Below are 18,225 nucleotides of genomic sequence, written 5' to 3'. Positions count from 1 at the left end.
TTCCGCCCTTCTTGTCTATAACCAACGCCCTTTGGGGACGGGCGCTTTTGGGCCCGGGCCAGGCCCTTTTGCACAGCATCACTCCTGCAAGGGTCTGGTTAGGACTTCCAGTATGTACAAAAAAAGCACAGAACCGTGAATTGTATCTACAGTAAAATGTTAGAACTGAAATAACTGCTTTCAACTTGAGTGCATAATATTTGTCCCTTGTATGTTTCAACGCTGGTTAGTTTAGTGGTTTGGATGTCTAATTTGTTCTTGCTGGAATTCATAACATGTAGATGACGATGCTGCTGATGATGATGCTTTGTGTTTAATGGCGCAAGGCCAACAAGGGAAAAGAGCGCCAAAGACAAAGTTATTGGATGATGGCACACATTTACAATTAATTAGTAAATTGTATCAGTACAAACAAAAGTGAAGCGACTTAAAATTCATGAAGGTGGCTGGTGTACAGGGCCAGGATGATTATGCATGATATGACAGAGGCTGCAAAAACTTGAAATCTGATAAACAAATCCCGACATCTCCACGAAGTGAATGATGATGATAGGGGCGAAGCTAAAATGCTTATCGGTAAAACTATGAAAGAGTCGCCCACACATCATATAAAGACTCGACACGTTGTTATAGGTCTTCTTTACGGTGCGCACCATCCTAATGAGAGACAGACATAAGGCTCGTTCGTAGCCATCCTCGTGTCTCGGTTTGTAGCGCAGTGGGAACAGCGCCACGTACCTCTAGTCGCGGCCAGAGAGTCGTGGGATCGAAAACGGCAGCCACCGCGTCAAGACTACCATTCCTCGCTCGCAAAGCTTGAGAGCTCCCACCGCTCCGTTGACAAGCCTATCGACGACGTCGAGGTTTGTGGTGGTCATGTAGGGCTTGTTTGGGATGATGAGAATCTCCATGGGTGAGTTGGCCAATTCGCTGTGTGACATTTTAGCCACCTTGGCCGTCGCCTTCTGCAGAGCGTTTTGTGTCGCGTACCCTCGGTACGTGTCTTGAGTTCGCAGACGACGAACGACAACCTCGTCTTCTTCCTCTCCTCCTTGTTGGGTAGCAACGATCGCGTTGAACGTTTTGACTTCTTCGTCCAATCTTTGGTTGGCCAATCCCTATGGGCATCCTGCCACAATCATCATCAGCGGTATGTACACGGCAGCAACGAGGGACGGGACAGGGCCCAAGCAAGAGGAGCTTCGCCCGTAAAACTGAAAACCACGCTTAATAGTGAACATTATGTTGTCAGCCAAGAAGTGCGATATGTGTACCGGGATGTGTTCGCTGTTTTGTTCTGGAGAATGTTTGCGTCATGTGGAGTCGAGTGCCTTGCATTGAATGGGTATGCGAACTACAGATAGGGCCTGTCCGCACTTGCTCCACTGGGGTCTTGAAGATCCCGTGAGCAGGTACGAGTGGATTGCGTGGGTGTGCCCGATCCGTGCAATAGCCAAGGCGACTTCCGTGAGTCTGTTGTGAGTCAGTTGTGTACCATCGCAAGTCTGGCTTTATTACAAGTAGTTTGTTGTCTGTTCACTCCATTGTGTTTGCCATGTTCTACGCGAGTGTTGTGTTATGTGTGGCTTGAGGTCTGTATAGGGCTCCGTTGTAATGCCTACAGTGTTCTTGAGGGGAGCAGCCGCAGCCCTCTCACCTGTCAACTCGTTGCCAGCAATCCCAGCGTATACAGGGACCAAGCACAGGACCATTTTATGATTTGTGCATATACAGACCTAATGATGTTGAAAACGAGATTACCTATGTGGTTTCTTCTGTGCTTGTGGGATGACAATGCTCGAACAACACTCAGGGAATCTGTATAGATTGTGGAATTGTTAATTTGATTTTCATAAATGTGTTGTACAAAGAGCAACACTATATATGTTTATGCTCAAAAAATGGTCGTCTGTACGCTCAAGTTCCAGCAGCATTAAAATTCGGGTCATGAACAGCACAAGTCAACATAGTGCGGGTTTTAGAACCACCACTGTAAAATTCTACACATGGGTATTTACACTGCAGAGGCAGAAAGTGCTGTACTAATATACTTCGTCGTAAACAATTTTTACCAAGTTTTAAAAAAGTCGCAAGACAGCGAAAACTTCCCAAGGCGGTAAAAGATAGTCTGTAAACATCTAAAAATGAAACGGTGAGATCTGAGGTTCGCTCTTTCACTCTAAGCGAGAAGGGCAGAGCAAGGGATGGACGATATGTGGATGTGTTGCTAAAGACAGGATAAAAAGTATGATTATTCTGCGATGAAATTTTAAAACCATGAGGCAAGTCTATGTACATCCGAGGGCTCTCAAGGCACCAGTGTAAAACTTAACATACAGACTTTGGACCGGACTGGTGCGGAAAGCACCCGACGCAAGACGAAGCCCCAAGTATAGCACTGGTTCAAGCATTCACAATGCCGTTTTAGTCACCGACCCACACACCACACTACCATAGTCCAACCGAGACCAAAGCAAAGCAGTATGCAAGTGCAGCAGGAGTTCTTTGTCGGCCCCATAGGATTGGTGGGAGAGAAACTGAAGGATATTCATTGATTTCAGACATTTATGGTTAAGTTCCTCGATGTAGGGACAGAATGTGAGGTTGCGGTCAAACACAACGACTTGTGCTCCTTCTTCACAGGAATGGGCACGGTGTTAAGAGTGATGTCTGGGTGCGGATTGACCCCACGCTTCCTGAAAAATATAACGAGAGGGTTCATTCCAGGGTTAAGTTTAAAATCATTCTTGCTTGTCCAGCCAGCACGTTTCTTGACGCGCAGCTCGACTTGACGTTGACAGATTGACATAATACATGATTTAAAGGAATGTGGACGTCGTCTACATACATGAAATAGATTGTGAGTTGCAATACCTGTCCGAGAAAGTTCATCTTAACTACGAAAAGAGTGCAGCTGAACACTGCACCTTGCGCTGCGCCATTTTCTCGCACTTTTGCGGGTGCGCAACCAACTCTCGCTCGAAAGGCTGTCTCCGACAAGTAACTAGCAAGGCCATTTAACATGCTAACCGAAGCACTGAAAGATTTAAGGTCACTCAGGATCCCGTAACGCCAAGCGGTGTCATAGGCCTTCTCGAGGTCAAAAACACCGTTACACAATACTGAAGCCTACCTGGCAGATCTCGAGAAGACCAATGTAGTCAAGGAAGTACGCAAGCCTGCGGTTTATCATCTTCTCGGGAAGCTTGCACAGGAAGCTCGTCAGGGCTATAGGACTTGTGGTACTTGGTACAACATTCCCCATCTACCTTGTTGGCACGAGCAGAGCGGCGTTGGTGCACCCAACGCCGTAGCAAGACAGAGGGAGGTTTGAGGGTTCGAATCCCTCCCAATTTTTTTTTCCAGACAGCGCGTAAGCCATACTTGCTGCTCCTTTGGGCCAAACTCCAACCCTGCATCCTCGCTACCCTCAAATTCACATGTTGGCGCAGCCCAGCTGTGGCTATTGTTTTAACCGTGGAGCTGTTGTTAATGGCCGCAAGTTCACTGTTGACATAAACAAATACCAAGAAAATGCCAGGCGCTCGTGAGCGCGTGCAATGCTTGACATGAGAATAGAAAATATTCATTAATATGACGGCGAATACTACTATCACCGTGCAAAGCGCCGACGTACCATGTAAATGAACAGTTTCAGACTACTATAAATGCTTGCTGACACTCGCCACTAAGATGAAGATGACCTCTTCGATGCATATGACGACGATGCATAGGAAGACCTGCGAAGCTAGGTGCAGTTCACGCAGTGCCCTAAAAAACGTTTCTCTGTTAGTTGGGATTGAGCATACTTTCTAGCTGAATGAAACTTAGAAGTACTCCAGCTTTACTCCAGCGCACAAACATAGGGTTGTCTGTTTCTATCGCGCGTCGTGGGCATCTTACTGTCTGTATAATACACCAAACCACTGCGCTCGAAGAAGAAGACAGCACTTGGTTGTTTGACGTCCAAGTTTGAGCCTCCCGCCGGTGCAACGGCCATGTCATCAGTGAACACGTAAAGCCCATAACTGCGCGCGGACACCCTATCCCTCCTTTCGACTGTCCACCGGTGCGCGCATCAACCGGCAACCGGTGTTGTTTGTGGTTCGTGGAAAAGGAAAAGCAAATGAAAGGCACTGGGGATATTTTGAGCTCGGTCGGGAGCTCACCTGCATACAACCCGTGCAGGGGAAGGAAAGTAGAGGGGGAGTGACAGGATAAAGTGGAGAGTGGCAGAGAGAGAGAAAAAGGTACAAAGAGTCCTGGAGTGATGTGCGCATGCTTAAAGTGGAAGACACGCCTAAGTGTGGCCCCGAAAGCCCTTCAAATTGAATAAACAACAAATATTGGCTCACGTAGGCGATCCAAGTGGGGAAATTCCTGTTCAACATGGAGGGATTTGCAGCGACTCGACAAGCTGTAACTTGCGGCGGCAACGGCGGCGGCAGCAGTTGTTCGTTGCTGTTGCGGCCATTCGCGCTTCTTTGTGGTCCGACCCTCATTCAGTTACCATTATAATTCCTCCAAACAAATGACATTCCTCTGTCTCAAAGCGAGTTAAAACCTGCAAGGACTCGAGCTTTATTCTATCGGTCAAACATGTCCATTTCCTTCCCGCGTCACAGACGACTAATACACCGACCCAAACGCAAAACGCTCGACCACGGATGACAGCTGACAGGTCGCATTGAGACGTGATACTGCCACGTTTAATCCTCCCACCTGAACGAAGCACGTGTCATCGGTCCGGTCACTAATTGTAGCAGCGTGTGCACTTCCGCCTTTTCCACCCCCAAACCGTGCACGCATCAACTGGCAACCGGCTATTAGCGTGTGCTTAGGCGCGAAATACACCGGTGCAAATGTCGCCCACGAAACCTTTCAATCTGAAGAACAATTATGGGCTCACTTTGGAGTTCCAAGCGGCCACGTTGCTCTACACATCGGTGGTATTCGCAACTGCCACGCCAGTTGGAATTTCAGGCAGCAACGGTTGCGGCTACACGTTCGACTGCGGTGGCAGTGTCGTTTTGACGCACACTCGCGCTTCTGTTGGCCCTCCACATATATCTGGTAACGGCGCTACCACCGTTATCAGTCGTATGCGGAACATATGAAAGAGGCGAGCGGTATAAGAGCTGTGAGAAGGGGTGTCGATGGTGAGGAGTACCATAGAAGTTGGGCTGAGTAAATCAAATCCGATTTACCAAAATAAAAACTGCGGTGGAGAATAGCTCCTTCGCAGTAAAAACGAAGGAGAACCTCGACGCTTCCACTAAGGCAAGGACAGCACAAACGCCGATGCAGATCGGATATTTAGACAAACGCCGACGCAAATCGACGTTTGTGTTGTTCTATTACCACGAGGCTATTGGACACTCTTACGGACTCGAAGGTTACCCTTGGATCTGCCAAGCTTTTCCTAAAGTCTTTTGGGTTCGTAAAGTAGCTCTTGCATCACCCTACGAACTTCCTTAAGCCTACCGAAGGTTTCCCTTGAAGCTGCCTAAGTGTGCCCAAACACTGCTAGCCAGGCGTAGCGTAGCTGGTGCATCAAGCTTTATTACAGTGTACTGGAGTCTCTCCCACCATTCGTTCCTCTTCGCAACACCCACCCCAATATTGTTTACAAAACCCCAATGCGTAGAGCACCACGTTCGTCTCGACAACAACGCCGTCATGCAATACTCTCGTGTTAGGGCCCCCTTAGTGTTGCTCCTAGGGGTGAGGAGGAGAGACAACAGAAACGCGGGCTCAATTTCTCTGGGTAATTGGCAAAAATACGGTATGCATTGCTGGTGTACACAAAAACCCGCAAACAGGCACTCCTCCTCAATGCGGGGCTTCACTACATTGTTTTATATTCTGGGCAGCTGAATTGCGACTCCTGTTATCCAGAGAGGAATCAGAACCGGCGGTGAAAAGGGATGCCCCACTACCCATCTATCCCCACATCCGTCCCTTTGGAAAAACGGGGCTACATTTTCACAACTCTTTTACTCCACAAGAACTAGAGAAGAGCCTGATTTCACGCGCATACTCTTGCGAGAGGTTATTGATCCCGTTTGATATTTCCTATTGTTTTCTAAGGACCATCCCACGCTTAATGAGTGGATGGTCATGAGTATGATTTTGACAATGTTCATAGTCATTTTGTTATACCTTCGAGCCGATGAACGAAAAGAAATGTATATGAAGGGGACGTGAGAATAGGTCCCGGCTTCATTTACTGAGGAGGGCCCAGAGGTTAGCAGAAGGCGAACAGCGGCGGAGACGGGCGAGCCATGGCACCGTTGCTGATCCTGCGTGGCCCAGTCGAGCTCGGTGCTGTCGGCTCGGTGTCTCGATCCCAGCTTCCGGCCGCATGACTCGTGCCTCGGGGCTGCCGGCTCGGGACAGGATCTGTGGTCACGCGGTGCACTGCTCTGGCGGCGCGAGCTCGGTTGCCGCGGCTGAGCTGCTACAACTACTCCCCCTCCAGTTGGCTCGCGGTATTGAGACGCGAGAGGACGAACAAGAAATGAGCAAAAGGTTGAGAACAAAAAATGTCCTATGTACACTGTACACTATATACAAGTTCATTCCAGTCACAGTCCCAGAGGGAGGGCAACTGCAAGCTGTACACTATTTACAAGTTGTGTCCTGTCCTGGTGAGGCCGTGGAAGCTGTCCGGTGGTTTTCCATTATTTCGGGTGGTCGTCCCAGGGGGCTCAGCGGTGGACGAGTCATCGGACGCAGGACTAGTCGAGGAGGGAAAGAAAGCAGGGTTTTCTGGTTGAACAGGGTGTCGCACAGAAGCACTGACCGGTCTCCAGTGATAAAACGTGGCTGTTTGGGTGCCGGGGGCTTCGTACCACAGTACCATGATGCTTCTGCTTTTAGAGCACGCTGGGGTGGACATCGGCACACCTTAACACGTGCTTTCAGTTGAGGACGTTCGGAGTGGAGGGTTGTCAATTAGCCGCCATGCCTGACGTGGTACTGCTTTGCCGTGTGTTTGCGTTGGCACTGATGACTGCAGCCACCTGCCAGTGGTGGTTTTCGATGGTAGTAGAATACCCGCTGGTTCGCAGTTAGGCCGTCGTTCTTGCAGACCTGATAACCGAGGCGAAAGGCTTGCGTGGGCAAGTCTGCTGAATTACAGGTGCAGCTTCTGTGCGTTGGATTTGTTCGATGGTTGTGACGGTGTAGGCTGATCCTTGGTCGTTGGACTTACCGCACTCAGGAGGGTTTGCACCCTTAGCTACATCTGACTTCTTAGGTATAACTGGCGACGGGCTGCTACTCGTTGCGATGAACTGCAAGAAGCTGGATTGGAGGTAAAAGAGCCTAAAACGCCTCTCTTTTGGGTGAAAGACGTCGCACTCCCTGGTGCATCGGCGGGGATGCAGTGGTCAGGGCTCCGAACGTCAGTCCCAGCGGGCGCTGCAATGATGGAATGAGCTGGCGGTGTGGACTACAAAACTGATATCGATGTCTCCGACGTCGGCGAAGGAACACAGTCAAAAGTGAGGGACGCACTGAACTTGTTGTCGATTCCCAGCTGTGAGACGGGTACCGAACCTGGCATGGTTGTGTGTCCATGGGGTGAGAGTTTAGATGGCATAAACTTGCTCGCGGTTGCAGTCGAGGATGGGGCCGAGACAGACTTGGGCATGCATGTCTGACTCATTCGTATGACGAGGTCGAGATATGATGGAGAATCCGCAGGTACCTCGTTACGGGTAGTAAGGGCTTCTGGGGTGCTATACGAGGATGAGAACGCCGGGCCAGGGGCTGAGGTATGTTGATGAAGGCGTACAGGCCAGAGGATCGCTTGCTTGAGTAGGGAGCACTGGACTCACGGAGTAGAAAGAAGCTTGTAGCGAATGAACTACAGGCTACCGGTTGGCAGGGCTCGAATCACCAGTTTGCACTTCAGAACGTCACTGGTGATGCCGTTGATGGCGAAAAATGCATGGGCCTGAGCCAGCCATACCTCGACATCTTTGGCGTAAAACGGCTGTAGTTGCAGGTAGAGACTGGGCCTAGAAACATCAGTCTTATCATCCACAGCACGAAATAGCTCACCGAAACTGTTGAGCTTCGTGGTGGTATCGACGGCTCCGTGGGCGTGGATGGCAGTCAGGTGCGTATCGGTGTCAGGTGAGGCCGCAGTGTGTTCTTGCGGCGCGGAGGACGGAACTGAATGTGGCGTCTCCGCAGGGGCAGTGGATGTTTCTGTGGCTGTTGCAGCAGGAGAAATTTTCTGGTGATGAAAAGGGCTGGTCTAGCCTAAAGGAACAAAGACTGCCTTTTTGAAGTCGTTGTACACATCGTGGCTTTCCAGCGGCAGCCGAAGTTGTGCTACGACGCGCTCTGGTACAGCTTTTGTGGCGATGTTGTAGCGCTGCGCCCTTTCGGTGATGCCTCGGATGAAAAAATGGCTCTCAAGCAGCGCGAACCACACAGGAGGGTCCTTCTCGTAAAACTCCTGTAGTCCCGGAAGCGTGGGGTTGGGCGGCTGGACGGATGAGCTTGGGAATCCAGACCGGTTTGGTAAAGCCATGACTGACGTGTCCTAGAGCGCGATCGCAACGCAGACGTAGCGTTGGTGATGCTGCTGAAAGTGTAGCCATGAACGCCTTAACTGCCGTGCGGGCTCGTTTTCCGGGTCACCAATCATGAAGGGGGTGTGAGAAGAGGTCCCACCTTTCTTTATTGAGGACGGCCGAGAGGTTAGCAGAAGGCGAACAGCGGCGGAGACGGGCGAGCCATGGCGCCGGTGCTGATCCTGCGTGGCAGAGTCGAGCTCGGTGCTGTCGGCTCGGTGGGCCTGTTCGATTTTCCACTTCTGGCTGCCCTAGGCTGCCCGCGGGCTGCCAGAGGCGAGAGCCGGTCATTCGTTTTCCTCGGGCAGCCCAAAACGTCACTTCCGGTGGCGCTAGATCGTCTTCGATTTTTCTGCGTCGGCCATTTCTGGCTCCCCGCGAGCTGCCAGAGCCACCCAGGCGTTTGTGGTCTGGCGGCGAGCGGGCACAGATCTGGCAGATAGCAGACGACGCTGCTAGAAGACAACAAAGGAGAGCGGCTCCGCGATTTTCAAAATAAAATTGCGAATATTTCTCGTTCTTTCGGAGTTGATGGTTTGGAGTTTATTTAGGTGATATAAAAATCACTTTTGCGCCCATTTCAGTTTATTTTTCGCATTGCTACACCCGCTTTTTTTCAACGAGGAGAGAAATGACATAATTTGCGCATAAACGGTCATTTGCGGTTCGTCTTCCGACAGACATGGAGGGCCTATTTCAGCTCGAGGGCGAGGACGGCGTCACAATTCTAGATGAAGTAATGTCTGTGTTTATTACTTCAGCAAGTACATTGGTTGTTCGCGATTAATGAATGAAAGTTTTCGTTTATTCCCGGAAAGAAAAAAAAGCTCTCCCGCAGCACTCAGGCGTCGTGGGCTCTGCCAGAAAAGCCGGCGAACACGTCGATGAGCACCATGTCGGCATTCTAGATCCCCTGGAGTGCGATGGAGTGAAATTTCTTGAGATTGTAGTAGCTTCCTTAGGACTCCGAGGGTGTACAAATGCGACACCCATAAATCGCGCCGTCATGTCCGGCAGTCCTCCGCTTCCTCGACGAACGAGAGTGTGGAACGCCCGCTTGTTTAGCTCCAATACCGCTCAGTCGGGCCAGAATATTTCCCGTCCGCTGATAGAAATGTACAAATCCGATGACTCGGTAGACTGCGGCGTGAACAGATAACTCGCTCACGCCGAGTTCGCGATCATGTAGCTAGTACCCTCTGTGCCGCTGTACGATAGGGCAATCAGAACTGTCTTCTGGGAAGGCATTTCGGGGCGTCCTCGCAGGACTTTCGGGTAGAATTCAGCAACCAGGGCTACCACCGTGCACCGCGACACGTGAAACAGTCTCCTGAACTCGAACTCCGGGTAGGTCGGCACAACGTTCTCCATATAGAGGGGTAACGCAGTGCCGTTCTTCCCGCTGGACCATCGCGAGGACGACGCACACATTGAAAACTTCGGCTTCGTAATCGCAATCGCACGGGCATTCTGGCAGCCCGCGGGCTGCCAGAATGCCCGCACATCGAACAGGCCCGGTGTCTCGATCCCAATTTCCGGCCGCGTGACTCGTGCCTCGTGGCTCCCGGCTCGGGACAGGATCTGAGGTCACGCGGTGCACTGCTCTGGCGGCGCGAGCTCGGCTGCCGTGAATGAGTGGCTGCATATATATCAGCAGACAGCGGAGGAGACAACTTGATGGGCTAAATACGTGAAGTGTTTTTGTTTCTCTCCGAAGCCGGTCGTTTAGCCTGCATGCGTGTTCCTAAACACTGCCGGACCTGTTTATAAAAAGAGAAAAAATGCCAGCGGAAACGCGTTGATCGCCACGCACACGTGTTTGCCCCTTGAAGGAAATGACCATATCACAATTGATGCCAAACACAACGCAAGAAAACTACCATATGGACCTTAGCCATCGTATTTAGGCCGCCACTAAGCATCACGAGCCATCCGGACGCCTCGTGGACCCGGAGTATATTCATTTCAGGCTCCATACTCGCTTGGGTCTGTGACGATTGCACATAGCCGCCGGGCTTCGCGGGCAACGGGCGCAGAACCACGGGTGCTACGCACGATGCCACCGAGACGGATAGGGATGTGCCAGCTCCACAAAAAGCTTTTGCACGAGCACCTTCGCACTCAGTTCGCCAACACACTGCGAGACCCGGACCACAGGTTTACGCTTTCCCACCATTCCAAGAATACAGTTGTTTCAGCTTACCATGTTTCCGTGCTGTTTCCGTTATTTCGTGACGCCACTGCGCATGCGCCCGCATGTACCGGAACCTTTCCGCAGAGCGAGGCGCTAAACATGTTTATCCGATGTCGCTTTACTAAACAGCTCCACAGCAAACTTGGGTCGCGTCAACCGGCCATGGAAGGAATAATGATACGAGTAGGACTTGGAAGACAGGAAGCGAGTTTCCTAGATCAGGGAACTCGCTTGAGTAGAATATATCATGGTTCGACTACAGAAAAAATGGACTTACGCTTGTATGCAGTAAGAAGAAATGACTACCAGTGGACCACCAGGACGTCCAGTGGATACCGAGAGACAAGCCTAAGGAATGGGAACACCAAATAACAGGACGGAGGTGTTCAATCTCTCCACCCGCTGCGTCCTTTGACCACGAAGACGACGAGGCAGTAGTTAGAAACTGGAGCTCGTGCATCGAATCTGGCATGGCAGCATGTATGTTCGACCAATTTTAGAATTTGGGTGTGTTTTATTGTCTGGCGCTGCGACCTATAAGCTCCCGTCTTTGTTGAAGCTCGAACGACAAGCATTCCGTGGCTGCTTATGCTTACCCGGTTACGTCCCGATTCGGGTATTGTACTTCGAGGCCGGAGTCCAAACGCTGAATTCCAGGTTTAAATATCTAACCATCAATGCATTTGCAAAGTTCCTAGAGTAACGGCTAGCCAGATCACAGGCTGTTTTTATCCAACACTCAATGTGGTTTTCGGTTCTTATTGGTCCCGTATCCGGCCCCCGCAGGTCGTTTTTGCCAATTCTTTACTTCATCCGTTAAACTGCATGCTCCTTTCAGTTCCCGCCTTGTAGTCTGACCCCACAGTAGTGGAGGTTTCTTTTCATATTATTTTCCCAAAATATGCTAAGTTTCTTCGAACCAACTTAATTAAAATCATTCTCCTGGCTCACTAGTTTGAATACCCAGCGCACGTGGTTATTGCAACCGACGCCTCGGGAAAAAATGAGAAAGTTCTTCTGAGAAAGTATCTTCTATCCGGCATTGAATTGAACTTTTTCGTTGTGCCTACCAGATTATATTCCCATATTTTATGCAGAATTTCTGGCTACTCTTCTTGCCGTCCTGAAACTCGATTCGGCGCAATCTTCAGAGATGATACTCACTGATTCTCTTTCCGTGTGCATGGTCGTTTCTTCGGAAACTGTCGGCCCCATTTTTAAACCTTTTTACTCCTGCGTTGCCACTTATGTGCGGGAAAATAGGCTTGTTTGGCTGCCTGGTCACTGTGGATTAGCCCTTAATGAAGCCGCTGATACGTTAACAAAAGTGGCATTGGCATTACCAATTGTGGAGGAGCTTCAACCGTTGGCTTGCGTGTTGCTAGCCCGTTATCGACAATACCTGTTGGCCCTGGACGTGTCTGATCACCGGCTGCACACTCCTCCGGAACTGGAACATCTGAAGTTTCGTTGGAAAAAAGCCTCTGCCAAATTCGCTTGCACGAGGTTTCGCTGACTTTGTTTCGTTCTGGTGTTCCCCCACTAAATAGGTACCTATACCGGGCAGATTTAACAACCTCAGCCTTGTGCCACTTCTGCCATGAAATTGAATCAGATGAACATTTCTTCCTTTTTTGCCGCCAATTCTCTCATCATCGAAGAAGGCTGCTGGAGGCTCCCCTGATGTCTTGGAATGCCACGAACATTGCCAGTGCTTTTGTCGTTTGTAGGTACGAAGCTAGGCCACTGCGATGGGAATGTTTGTCACGTCATCCATTCCTTCATTTCAGAGACGGCTCATCTGCCTTGCTAAAACGATTCTGGTCAAGATCTCTCGTTTCTCTTCCTTTTTCTATTTCTCTCTTTAACCTACATACTAAATTCTTTCTTCAATTTTACTATTGTGCCATATATGGTTCTTTTAAATGAAAAAAAAATGTTCTTTGCCAATCCCCCTGAGTGGGTATGCGCCACTTTATGGGCCACCACCACCACCACCACTGTTCGGAAGCTGGCCGCGTCGCCAATAAATAGTTTTGGGCGGGTGGGCGACCTCTGCTGACAAACGCAGCAGAGGTTGCCCACCCGCCCCCATACCTGACCTTGAACTCTCAGTCAATGGTAACCCCATACCCGTGGTTAATACCCAACGGATTCTCAGCTTAACATTACAGAGTGACGGAGCAGGCCTTGCAACCATCCAAAAAGTTCAAGAAACAGTACGTCAAGTCACCCATCTCATTCGGCGCGTAAGCAACAGACGCCATGGTGTCAAAGAGCACGACATAATACGCTTGACCCAAGCCCCAATCATCAGTAGGATTACTTACGGCACTCCATACCTCAGTCTCAAGAATAGCGAGTGCGACAAACTGAATGTCCTTATCCGGAAGGCCTACAAGCTTGCACTTGGTCTACCTCCGACAACTTCTACCGACAAGGTAATTAAACTTGGTCTGCACAACACCTGGGAGGAACTCGCTGAAGCTCACAAAATCAGCCAACTCGAAAGAATTAAACTCACCAAAACGGGTCGTCATACGCTACGTCGGCTTGTCTACGATGCCCAGGAGACATCATATAGTAAACATCGCATCCCCTGGTTCTACGGAAACTTATTACCGTTGCCCCAATCATCAGAAATATGCATCTCGTATTCAATGCATACCGACGAAAGGCCAGGGTCATCACCCTCAGAAAATGCTACAGAGACAACAAAACCAGCAGTCCACTACACAGATGCTGCCCGGTACCCTCGAAAGTCTGCGCATGCCATCAGCGTTGTCAACAACCGTGGCACAGAACTCACGTCGGCCAGAATCCCAATCCTTGACACAGAGTCTGCAGAGGAAATTGCCATCGCTCTCGCTGCTACCACGGACTCAGACTACCTCACTGTCATCAAAGACTCCAAAAGCGCCTGCAAAAATTACAAACTAGGTCGTGTTTCTGGTCAAGTCATCCGCATCCTGAACAATCTACATAGCCCACCCGAACTCCAGATAATCTGGACCCCAGGCCACGCATCTCTCGAGGGGAATGAAGCGGCCCACGCCGCTGCCCGCGAGCATACCTTCCGGGCCTTCCCCTCGTTGGCAGACCAATCGATGACCTCCAGCGAAGACATTCCAAGAAGATACACGGATGTCCTCGCCCATTACTGACTGCAGCGCGGCATTTACCCCCCACCACACCCCAAGATAGCCAGAGAGGACGCCATTACCCTCAGACAGCTGCAAACTAGCACCTACCTTCACGGAACACTACGCCATACCATCTGCCCAACAACATACACTCTGACTTGTCAACACTGCCCCACACCCAACACTTTCTACCATATGGTGTGGGAGTGCCGACAATCACCATCATTAACCCCCCAACCAACCCAACACTGGAGCAGTGGGAGGACCAGCTGACCAGATCACGCCCTCAAACCCAGCAACGACTGGTGGACAGGGCCCACCGCACAGCCAAGAACCAAGGCTTCCTGGACTAAGGAGGCCTCCCACAACAGAACTAATACAGTCGAATAAATGTGTTTTCCTCTTCCTTCCGGCTTTAATTTCACCTTTGGGCACTCGTGGCTCAACATGTTTGGTGCCGACAACCCGGGGCAATGGCTGAGACCTGCTGAGGGCTTCGAGGAAAATCGAGTGTCATGAAGAAACTCAAGGGCACGCCAGTATCGAGGCGGGCACGGAATACCAAGCTCATCAATGAGGCAAGTGCCATTCTGATAACAGCTACGCTTCGGTAGACCAACAGACGTCGCTACACGACAGCCTTGAAACGAATAACGGCGAACTTAGCCAGCTCAACAATGAACTCGAAAGCTACATCGAGGGCGACGAGTTTCAGGTTGAATACAAAAGCGTGATTGAGTACCAAGACAACGCGACACGCATACTTTCGGAACTGCAAACCAGGAGCGCTCGCTTGTCGCAGTCAGCGACGGTCATCTCAAAGACCGCCGAGAATTCGAATCCTCAAGTTGTCGCGCCACAGAGAAACGGAGCAAGCCTTTCGAAACGAAAGGTCGCTCCCTTCTACAGAGCTTTGTGCAAGTGGAACGAATTCTGGGAGCAGTTTGATCAGATGTTCAACTAAAATGGCCTTACTGTCTTAGAGGAATTCATTATCTTGGACTCTTTTTGAACACGGAGGCTGTTTCAGCTGTCAGCTGTTCACCAACGACGAAAGCTTGCTACAATGATGCGATCGGAGTATAAAAAGGCACTTGGTTGACAAGACGCCTCTTGAGCAGGAGTTCTTCGCTAGACAATGCATGCTGAACCCCGTGAAGACATCCAGCGACACAGTGGGGTTTCGCAAGCTCTACGATTATGTGCTCGTCAATATACGAGGCATCGAGACTCTGGGTGTAAAGATGATATAATTCTCATCAATACTCTTCGACAATATTTTGCGGGCTCTACCCCATGACATTGTCGTCCAATACCACCGCACGTGCGCCGCTCAAGTATGTCGTCAACGTACAGATGCCCCTCAAAAAGAAACTGACCTCGGCCGCCTGCTGACGTTTTTTGGAATGGAGCTGGAAGGCCTCAAGAAGAGCGATTTCGAGAGCAGTAAGGGCGAGGAGCTTATACCAGGTGATTTTGAAAGCCAGGTCTTCCATTTCCATGACCACAATATCATATGGTCCTTATTGCACAACCACGCCAAAAAGACGGCCAAGTGGCGGGGCTTTTGTAATTCGACGCCACACCTGACAGAAATCTTCAGGGCAGGTTTTTTGCAGCAAAGTGAGCAACCTATGGCCAAGGACCTGAGTTGTTTTCGCTGCACATCGAAAGGGCAGAGCCCGAGATTGTCACCCGAAAGTGTCAAGTGGCAAGTGGGCCGGTCGTCAAGCATCGAGTGCGTGTGATCCCTACAGAAGCCGTTCACAATCCCGACGGGATACCGGTGGACCTGATACAAGTACGGCGGTGTGCGCGTCCTTTCAAGGTGCCAAACGAGGGGTCGATGAACAGCGGAGCTCCGTTAGAAACCTGGGAGCTCCATTTCAAACATCCGTTTCAAACCTCCGTTTCAAACATTTCAAACCTGGGCCATGAGTGAGGAGGCCTGCAGATATTTCCGTGGAGTTTTCGACCGCGGATACCAGAGCAGCTTTCTGAGAGAGGAACTGTGTGCACATCTTCGGACAAGAAGCATTGGTTTCTCGGGATTGAGATGGATACGTTCCCAAACGTGTAGACCCAACCACCTAAAAAACGCCGCGTAATTGAAAACCAGCTACGTAGCCAGTTCAGAGACAGCGACTTTTTTTGCGTGCAATTGTGATATCCCACTTCTGCAACGAAACTGAGGTGACCTGGATGGAATCGCCCTTCGTGGCGACCTTTATAGTCCGGGAAAAACATTGCCGTCGAACTGATGCAGCCGACGATCCTAACTACAGGCGGCATAAGTGTTCTCATAAGATCAGACTCGGTGTGGCTGTCCTAAGAAGAGAAGTCCCGAGAATTGCAGGAAATGAAAGCCTCATCGGAATTCATTCCAACTTCGAATTGACCTTTCAGTCACCACAACCACTTTGACAACAACCAGTAGATTCTCGCGCATGATGGTTTGCGTGTTGGCAAGCCATGCACTGGAGTTAGACGAGATTGTCCGCTCGTTTTGGGAGCTTGAGAGCATGGGTACATTGGAATTGGTCAACAAATGTTCCAAGCAAAACACAACCATTCAGCGCTTCAACATGACGGTTCGTTTTCAACATGGGAGGTACGAGGTTGCGTACTATTGAAGGGCGGCTACGAGCTCTCTAACAACGAGGAGCTTGCCGCCAAAAGACTGCAAGGATCTTATCCAGGCTGTCTAAGAATGAGAGACATCTGAAAATTCATCGCAAGACGATCAGAGTGTACCTCAAATCAGGACACGCTGATGTAGTAGAAACTCATCTGTCAAACCTACAGAAACTCTACTACATGCCTCCCAGAGGAGTGATTAGAGAGCAGGCCCTTACCACAACAATTAGGATCATGTTCGACGCATCGTCACACGCCAAAGGGTGTAATTCACTCGACTAATGTCTTCAAAAAAAGTATCAACTTATACAAAAAAATTACACCATCTTCCCGTGGGGAACCCTGATGAGGATGCGAAGCATCGTGGCGGTTCCGTGTGGTTCCATTGTGTTGCCGTTATGTTGAGTGATCTGGTTTTTACTAGCGCCACAGGGAATGCCGCGTCCGGGTCCACACCGGTGGCAAAGGCACGCAAGTGCTGTTGTGTTACGGTGAGTAGGCGGTGGTTCTCGAGGCGCCGGAACTCGTCCATCATGTTCTTGTCGATGTTGTCTCTGTGTTAGAATCGGTAGTCTCTGTCAGCTTTGGTGAGGTAAAGGTTATTGACATTGGTGCACCGGCTGAGAGCAACGTACACGCCCTCCTCTTCGCAGCTTTGTCTTCTCATTGTTCTTCTCCTTCGGCGGTTCCCCTACGGGAAGATGACGACGGTGGTTGAACGCGAACCTATCTCGTGATGGATTCTTTGGTTGGCCAATCCCTAGGGGCATCATGCCACAACCAGCATCAGAGGCGCTGCGAACGGGGCTGGTTGAGCTGCAAGACGCGTGGCGCTTGCCGCCACAGCTTTCCCACGGGAAATTCAGCATCCCCCTCTAAAGTTTTCAGTGCGTCGTTTCCGTTGACGTTCGGCTTCGCGTGCCTTGTTTGTATCAGTAGCTTCTTGACGTAGTTTGAATGAGTTAAGGACATAAGGCGCGTTCGTAGCACTTGTTCCTGTCCCGGATTTGTAGGGTAGTGGGAAGAGCACCGCGTACCTCCCGTTGCGGCCAGAGAGTCGTGGGATCGAAAGCGGGCGCCGCTAACTATTTCTTTTTTTATAGTGTAGTATCGCGGAGCTGTGGGTGTAAGGAGGAGAGTTGCGCATGCGCAGTGAGCGTGTGGACGGCGCCGCCATCAACGACGGAGGACCAGGCGAGCCTAAGAAATGCTCCGCATTTAAAAAGGGCCAGCATTATCCTGGGGGTCGTGCCCCACCTCATAGCCCCATGGGTGACATAGAAAGAGCTTTCTTTCAGTATCTATGAAAGAAGATTAGAGAGAGCCATTTCGGTTACTCTGCATGAAAGAAGGAGGTAGCGGAAAATTCGTTGAGCATGAGGTCCAGAAATGACGAATGACGAGAGTTTCGTTTGGAGCAATCCTTCAACACTTGAAGAATGCAGTTTAAGATAATGTTGAAACGGGGAAATTGCTCAGCGAGTCATTCTACGTCGATGACCTGATCACTGGCGCAGCCACAGAACAGGAGGTCATCGAGGTTTGCATTGAAATGCAAGAAATTATGTAGGCGTCAGGAATGACACTCAGGAAGGGGACGACAAACTCGGATCACGTGAGGTAGATTCTGCCGCACGAACAAAGGGTGGCGAGCAAGGAA

The sequence above is a fragment of the Haemaphysalis longicornis genome, unplaced genomic scaffold, assembly GCF_048455015.1.
Source record: "Haemaphysalis longicornis isolate Haplotype H1 unplaced genomic scaffold, Haemaphysalis longicornis Haplotype H1 scaffold_12, whole genome shotgun sequence".
Taxonomy (NCBI): Eukaryota; Metazoa; Arthropoda; class Arachnida; order Ixodida; family Ixodidae; genus Haemaphysalis; species Haemaphysalis longicornis.
Note: the sequence above shows the minus strand (reverse complement) of the source record.